Here is a 7,873-nt window from a genome sequence, read left to right as displayed (position 1 = left end):
TATATGTTATTTTTTTTTTACCTGGACTAACTTTATTTTGCAGAAAATAGGGGGTTGGAAAAAGATGGTCCGGGCGCCCGGACCCCTTCTGCTCGGAATTGGTCCGGACGCCCAGAGTCGGTCCAGGCGCCCAGAACCCGAAAATTATCTGCAAGCTGATGTGGCGCGCGTCGGTTGACCGAACCACGTCGTCTAGGCACCCGGAGTGGTTCCAAGTGCCCAGAACAGCGTATAAAAGCAGCTTTCAACCAAGAGTTTCACAACAACATTACGAACGACTTCGCTTCTTCAAGCTGCTCAGAAAATGCTTCTACGACGTCCGAAAGTTCCGACGACAATTCTACTGAAGATTTCATCAGACAAAGTTGTCGGTATTCTTTAGTTTTCAAATTACTTGTAATCATTTAAAACTGTATTTGTACTCTTTATGATTGATTAGTCTTTGCTCATCGAAAGCACTCTCACGTACGGACCTTGGAGTAAGAGACATCACAGGCTCCGAACCAAGTAAAAGAAACGTGTTAACGATTGCTTGGTTTTCTTTCTGTCTTTCCACTGCTTTTACTCCGATTGATTTTAAACGAACAAATTAGTCACGATCGCTATTCAACCCCCTCTAGCGTGCATGATCTAACAATTGGTATCAGAGCAAGGCTGCTCTGAATTGGTGAAACCGCCAATCGAGCAAGGGAGTTCCTTTTTGAAAGAAAAATAGATACGTTTGTGTTTTAAAAATATCCTTACGCCTTTCATTTTTTTCCTTCCAAATTTTTTTAAAATTTTCTTTGTCAAATTTTTATCATAAGTCAGGATTCACTACAAGAAAATTGGGATTCTACAACACTTAAACGACAACGCTTTTTATAAAAAGCGTTGTCTATTTTTTTTTAACAACGCTTTTAGTGAAAAGCGTTGTCTATTTCATTATTTTCTTATTAATAGACATCGCTTTTCTAAAAACCGTTGTCTATTAGTGATTTTTACGGGTCAAAGACAACACTTCGTAAAAAACGTTGTCTATTAGACTGATTTTTAGTGTCTACGACAACGTTTTATAAAAAGCGTTGTCTATGTTTAAAATCTCATCTAAATCTTGATTAATACAAACCGTTGGATCTAAATCTTGATTAATACAAACCGTTATATCTAGGTAAGGAGTAGAAAACCCGAACCCTTCTCCCAACTCCTATCTTCCGATCATTTTTGATCCCGAACCCTTCTCCCAACTCCTCATCTCACGCGGCTTTCTCCATCCAACTCCTCGGCAAACCCCTCTCTGGCGCTGCTTCTTAAGATCAAGGACAGGGGGATGGTGGTGAAGGATTGGGTAGAGCAAGCGGAGATCCTGCGGCACCGGGCGGTGGGAGGCTTCGTGAGCCACTGCGGCTGGAACTCAGTGACGGAGGCGGCACTGTACGAATACCGAGTCGTCGCCACTCCACCCCCAAATCTTGGTGAGTCTTCCCTAATCCAAGCTCGCTTTCATGTTATGCGATCGCGTTTTCTTCTTCACCGTGGAAATCTGTCTTCGATTCACATTTTGATCTTGACACAATATGCGCAGATCGTTCGTTTTAGGATAGAATCGTCGACCTCAGAATCGTCGACCTCGCAGTCGCGATCTAGGGTCTGATCTCTCACTCAACTCGTTGCCCTGGTCGTCTCCTACCACCACCGTCGAGGAAAGGGGTTCTTCGATTCCTATGTCTGGCGCTGTGGAACCATCGGAGTCGCATCCTCCGTACTCTCCCTCCCACGAGGAGTACAACCCTGAGCTGCCGGTTGCTCTTCCAGAGGATAGTGATGGCACTCCGTACTTGTGAGAATTTGAGATCTTTCTCAAGCTCCCTTCTTTGGTCTTGTTTCTTTTTTCTTGTTGTTGTCCTTTTTCTTGCCATTATATTCGAGTCCCAAATCAGCAATATAAATTGATTAATCTATATGTCTCAGAAAAGTAGATATAAGACGACATTGACATGTTCAGTATTTGATTGAATCTTGCTCAAGAATGCTCTGAAGGAGATCCTACTGGTCCCTCTCAGATCTTTTATTCCCTTTTAGCAACGAAGACAACATGATGATTTTCTTGTCAGTGAGAAGCCATTCTTTTTCAGATCTCCAAATGCCTTGATCAATCAAGCTGATTCTCAACTTGGAGTGCTAGTGCATAATCATCCTTGTCCAACTCAAGCAATCTCCAGGCAAAATCAATACCAAACTTGCATCGTGGTCTAATTGCATGCCAGAGATGATCTCTCTTCTTTTCCTTTTGCCGCTTTATCTTTCCCTTTCTTTTTTACCGTCACTGCCTGCTGCAAATTTCAGACATTCCTGGCCATGTTTGTGGCTCAAAGATCCCAAAAGCCAGCTTGGACTCGTCAATGGCCACCTCCACATCTCAGATGCCCTCCACGCCCCCTCTCTCTTTTCCTCAGAGCAAACGTTGATCCTTGAGCTCGGCACAATCCCCTCCTCCTCGATCCTTTCGTTGCCTTGTTCCTAGGTATGCTTTCCTTTAGAAAAGCAACAAACAAAGATGCTCTCATTCCCTTGCTGAACTCCTGGAATCAATGGGAACAACTTTGTCTGCACACTATATAACCAACACTAATCTCATAATAGTTTTACTAGTTCCCTTTGTTTTCATGTGATTATTCGCTTCTCGCACACACAGAATCATCCTCTGCTTATTGCAACCTAGGAGTTTGTATGGAGGTAATTAATACTAGTGTGTAAGATATGATTTCCTAAAGTTTTCAGGACTTTGAGGATATAGAATCATATTCTTATTCATAGAACTCATGCTAATGTATGTTTCAATGGCACAGACTATAGAGCTAAAGGTGGACATGGTTGCATTACATGAGAAGAGATTGAGGAAATGTTTGTCCAAAGTGAAAGGTAAATAGTTACTTATAACATATATTTTAATGTGTATGTTTATCATTAATAATTTGTCTCTAATTTTTATAGGCTCCTTGACAACAAGATGCCAAATAATGTGGTTACTATGTGATGCGATTTATGAGACAAATTGTTAAAGAAGTTGAAATTATCGAAAGAGATTCACTACGATCTATAGTAATGTTTACTTACTTATGTCTCAAATTATTTGAAATAAACTATTTAAAATATGCAAAGTCAATGTTGATTTTTTTTTCTCATTAATGTTCACAGTTCACACAAGCAGAGTATTCTCGAGAAGAAATTGATGAGGTGCGATCGGAGTTGGCAGAATGTATACAAGATCATATTTATGAGTAGGTGCGTTCAAGTTTATGTAAGTTCATTACCTTGTTTTAGCTAAGGTTTATGTAATTAAGTTCATTATCTTTAGCAAGAAGCAACTTTTTGCTTCTTTAGAATCCATTTTCAGCTATGAGATGCAATCTACCCTTGTTTGTTATTCTCAGTTTAATCTGTGATAAAGAGTCTTCTTGGTCATTAACTGAATTATATAAACTGAATACATTTTAGAATGGAGAAATACTGAGATGTGCTCCCTGAGCTTCTAATTTTGACAATTGTTTGCTAAATTTTTTATATCAGTTGTAGCCATATGATAGTCCACTTGCTCAATTCTTCTGTTATTTCAATAACCTGGAAAGTTTAGATGAATCATATTGTCACGTCAACAATAATAGTATGGTATACATGAAGGGATATAATGCATATGTTCTTAGCTACGATATATATGTCTATTCTCTATCGTGGCAGTATTAAAAATGTAAACACTTCATTCTGTTAAATTATGGAGAATTCTGTTAGATGAATTCTGTTAAATTCTCTCTGATATAATTATTCTCCTGTTCTGTAGTTTTGCTTTCATTGTCCACAGAGAAATAGTAACAAGATGTGTTTATTACAACTATTTGAACTTGGCGTCATGGATCTTATTCAACCATTACTCACAAGGTTATACCATTCGTCGTATTTGAATATCGTAATTCATTTTTTACTATGTTAACTGGAGTTTCTTTTATCTCGTGCTATCCCTCACCCCTTCAACTCTGATATTTCAACTTGTCTAATCACAAAATGTGTTTGTTATCTATTAGCATTGCTATTCTACTAAACATAGTTTCTCTTATTATATCATTTATTAGTTTATTCTGAATAGTAGCATTTTTGTTTTATCTTTTTAACAATCTACATGTTTATTTTAGCACTCTTTCTATGTTCTTTACGTGTCTATTGTTTTCTAATGTTGCTTTGCATATTTCCTTCGATGGTTCTATGGGCATTTAGACTAACAGAAACATTAGGAAGAGCCATCAGTAATCTTCATTTTAGCACTAACTACACAAAATATCTACAGAAAATCTTCCTTAAGATATTGCGTGTGTTTGGATGAGTGCATATTGCGTGTGTTTGGATAAGAATCATAATTAAGAGATTACATTGAGTGATTATAATCATTATTTTGTCTTTAGGCATGTAACATCTTGTGATGTTGTGATTGCTTAGGTAGTGGGCGAACTACTTAGGGCTTATGGTTATGAAGCCTTTGACTATGAGACAGTCTCCCAAGTCATATTTTGTAAAATGGCTCACTTCTGTGTAGGCTCACGATGATGTGAAGGGGCAACTTTGAAGGGGCATGATTAGGATCCCCAAAGATTAGAAAAGACTAAAGAAAAAAAAAGGAGAGGTATATATGTTTTGTGATCAACTAAGAAATGAGAACCAAAAGTGTTGCCTGGTTAAGAGATCTGCACTCTTTGCAAACTTGATAAGCTAGGAACGTCTTCTAAAGGTTGTATAGGATAAGATGCTCTAGAAGAAGACTACATCCAAAGAGGAGATAAGTCAGCCACTATAGTAGATGAACAGGTAATTATTATCAACTAATGCCATCCTTGAGACTCATGTTTTGTGTTAAGTACTCTGATAACTTGTGAACTTAATTAAAGGTTACTTAACATTTTAGCAACTTAATAAGTTTGCTCATGGATAGTCTATACAGAGCAAACTATAGATATAGAAAAATAAAGAAAGAGATAAAGACAATATAGAAGTGACATGGCCAACGTCTTCACAGAGAAGAGTGAACCATCTACAAAGTAGCATAGCTACGATGGGATTGTGTAAGGTCAGAGAAAGGAAAATGTTACCAAATATATGTTCAGAGGCTCCTAAACCTATAGTTGGTTTGCATGTGATGTTGCTGCGATGTTTGGTTTAGTGATATGATGCACAGAATAGGATTAACTACAATAATAAAGGATGATATATATAATGTCTGCTCAGTCAATTTCCCATCTTGTCTCGGTGTTCTTTGCGAACCACATCACCCTGAAGATGGGTTCTTGTTGGCATATCTAAGCTATTGGCTCCAAATAGTTTGGCTTCTCTTCTAGAAACTCAACTTAGAGCCATGATCTAGCCACTATACACCATCATCCAACACTACCTCATATTGGCCGTTGTAGTCAACAAGAGCGCTCCACAAGACCATCTCCCCTGTTCCATAGTTTGTAACCAAGCAAGAACCAAAGTATCATAGGCGTTATGATTAATCGGCCCAGTATCAAGAAAACTGCATAAATAAAAAAAAACAAATGTAACTTTCAAATGCAAGGATTGGATTGGATTGGAGGGAGGATTAACAAGAAGAACATCTATGTGTACCTGCTAAGAACTGCAGAATCTGGATGAATACCACCACTGCAATTGTGATTTGAGTAATGAAAGCCCTTTGGTAGTGGTCTCCTATGCAAAATGCAAAGTGTATCTCACTATAGGGGAGGAAGTAAACTTGGGAGAGCATGTGCTTGCCTCTTAGTAGATCAAAGAACAAGCTGTATGAGATCAGTTTAATAAAGCAGTCAGATAGCTGCATGCAATTTGAAAACTATTTTACATCAAGGATATGAAAATCTTCATTAAGATTAGTGTAAATTTTATTTCTTTTGGTAGAAAGTCATGATGATTGTTTTGTTTCTTTTGAGAGCTATCAGTAATGCTCATATATGAACTTGAAACATATTATTGCTACTTTTGTAGGTGGATACAGGACAGTCGAGATCAGTACACTAAGGAGCGTCTGGATTCAGTAATTGATCAGTATACTAAGCGTATGGATTCAGTAACTACTGTACTATTTTGAGTAAACAGATTGTTGGCTACTTTAGTATTCAGCATTCAGTATTCAGTAAACAGATTGTTGGCTAAACAGATTGTAGCTGTTCAAAACAGATTTTTTGTGCTCTTTTGTTTTATATGTGAATATCACTATATACTTTGAAACAGAATTAGTGTAAATTTTGATATTTACTAGCTTTTCATGTAATTAATTATTAATATTACTTCAACGTCATATTTCTATTATTTTTATGAGTTTGAAATCATTAACTGAGTTGATTATATGTAAAATTCGAATCTAGACATGGTAAAAGAAAAATAATAGTTTCGTAAATATAAAAATAATGATTTTTAAATATATTTTTTTAGTTTTTTTCTCTTTAAAACGACAACGCTTTTAAAGCGTTGCAAAGAGTGTTGTCTTTGTAAAAAACAACAACGCTTTTAAAGCGTTGTAAACAGTCTTTGCAAAATATGACTACGCTTTTAAAGCGTTGCAAAAGCGTTGTCTTTTCTACCAAAAACAACGCTTTAAAAGCGTTGCAAAACGTTGCCTTTGCATAAAACGACAACGCTTTTAAAGCGTTGCAAAAGCGTTGTCTTTGGTACAAACGACAACGCTTTAAAAGCGTTGTCGTTGAGTAGACTTTTTACAACAGTGTCTTTAACAACGCTTTTTCAGGCAAAAAGACAATGCTTTAAAAGCGTTGTCTATTAGCTTTTTTGTTGTAGTGATTGGTCTAATAACCTCTCCTGACAAAATTTTCAATTCATCGATTTTTTTCTCGAAATTGGTGCAACACCATCGAGCCATTTTTTTTTTTGCTCTATTCTCCTACCACACTACTAATCGAAGACTAAGTCTTGGAACAAGTTTTATTGTTTTTGGTTGTGCGAGATTTTTTTTTCAATGGCCCACCAAGAAGGCTACAGCATAGCCTACCTGCCTCTTTTCTCCGACAAAGATTTTGGCTACTGGAAGGGCAGGATGAAGTACCACCTCAAGACGCAAGTCGAGATGTGGATAATTATCCAAACCGGCCTCGCACTCCCACTCGACGGCGTTGGAAAATCACTATCATGCGAGAACTGGGGCGCAAGCCTGATGAAGAAGATCGAAACCGACGCCAAAGCAACATGCACTCTTCAATACGGCTTAACCAAAGAAGAATTTAATCGAGTCGGCGCGTTCTCAAGCACCAAAGATTTGTGGAAAAAGCTAATCGAGCTACACGAAGGGACTTCTGATACTAAAGTAAGCAAAAGAGATTTAATTTTAAATAAATTATAGAACATAAAAATACAGGATGGAGAATCGGTAAGCCAACTTCATGCTCGGATCCAGGACCTTCTCAACGGTCTCTACGCAATATGTAAAAAAGTGGAGAATCGCGACATCATCAGGTATGCACTAAATGCATTTCCAAGGAACACTTTGTGGGCATCCATAATAGATGCTTACAAAGTCTCCAAGGATCTTTCCTCAATTAGGCTAGATGAATTATTTTCAAAATTCGAATTACATGAACAGATTAATACACCCTCGGTCGAGAAAAGTATTGTTTTTGTCGTAGGTACAAACAAGACAAAGGAACCAAAAGTCAAGTGCCGAACTGAACTTGAGCCCGAAGACGAATCAGACTCATAAGATGACGACGAGATCACCGTCGAGCTAGTCAAACTTGTGTGAAAGCTATGCAATAAAAAGAAGGGCTTTACAAAATGGGAGATCAAAAAGGTGATCTAGTCAAAGACGACGCAACCGAGCCCAAGCTCCAAAACGAAGTTT

General features: G+C 37.6%; 1 long non-coding RNA gene across 7 annotated transcripts; it reads left to right on the top strand.

Moving 5' to 3' along the window:
- Positions 1 to 1,184: 1,184 nt before the first annotated feature.
- On the top strand, positions 1,185 to 6,314 carry LOC121985515. 7 transcript variants are annotated; one of them, XR_006113202.1, is made up of 7 exons: positions 1,185 to 1,454; positions 1,565 to 1,819; positions 2,829 to 2,901; positions 2,974 to 3,081; positions 3,178 to 3,264; positions 3,818 to 3,915; positions 6,007 to 6,314. It is a non-coding gene; the product is annotated as an uncharacterized LOC121985515 (long non-coding RNA). The 7 variants fall into 7 exon arrangements; XR_006113203.1 differs by lacking the exons at positions 1,185 to 1,454; positions 1,565 to 1,819 and adding exons at positions 1,827 to 2,503; positions 2,675 to 2,715; XR_006113204.1 differs by lacking the exons at positions 1,185 to 1,454; positions 1,565 to 1,819 and adding an exon at positions 1,826 to 2,715 and having other exon boundaries at positions 3,178 to 3,280.
- Positions 6,315 to 7,873: the final 1,559 nt, after the last annotated feature.

Source organism: Zingiber officinale, chromosome 5B (assembly GCF_018446385.1).
Source record: "Zingiber officinale cultivar Zhangliang chromosome 5B, Zo_v1.1, whole genome shotgun sequence".
Taxonomy (NCBI): domain Eukaryota; kingdom Viridiplantae; phylum Streptophyta; class Magnoliopsida; order Zingiberales; family Zingiberaceae; genus Zingiber; species Zingiber officinale.
The sequence above is the reverse complement of the archived record's forward strand: the minus strand, read 5'-3'. Positions and strand labels throughout refer to the sequence as shown.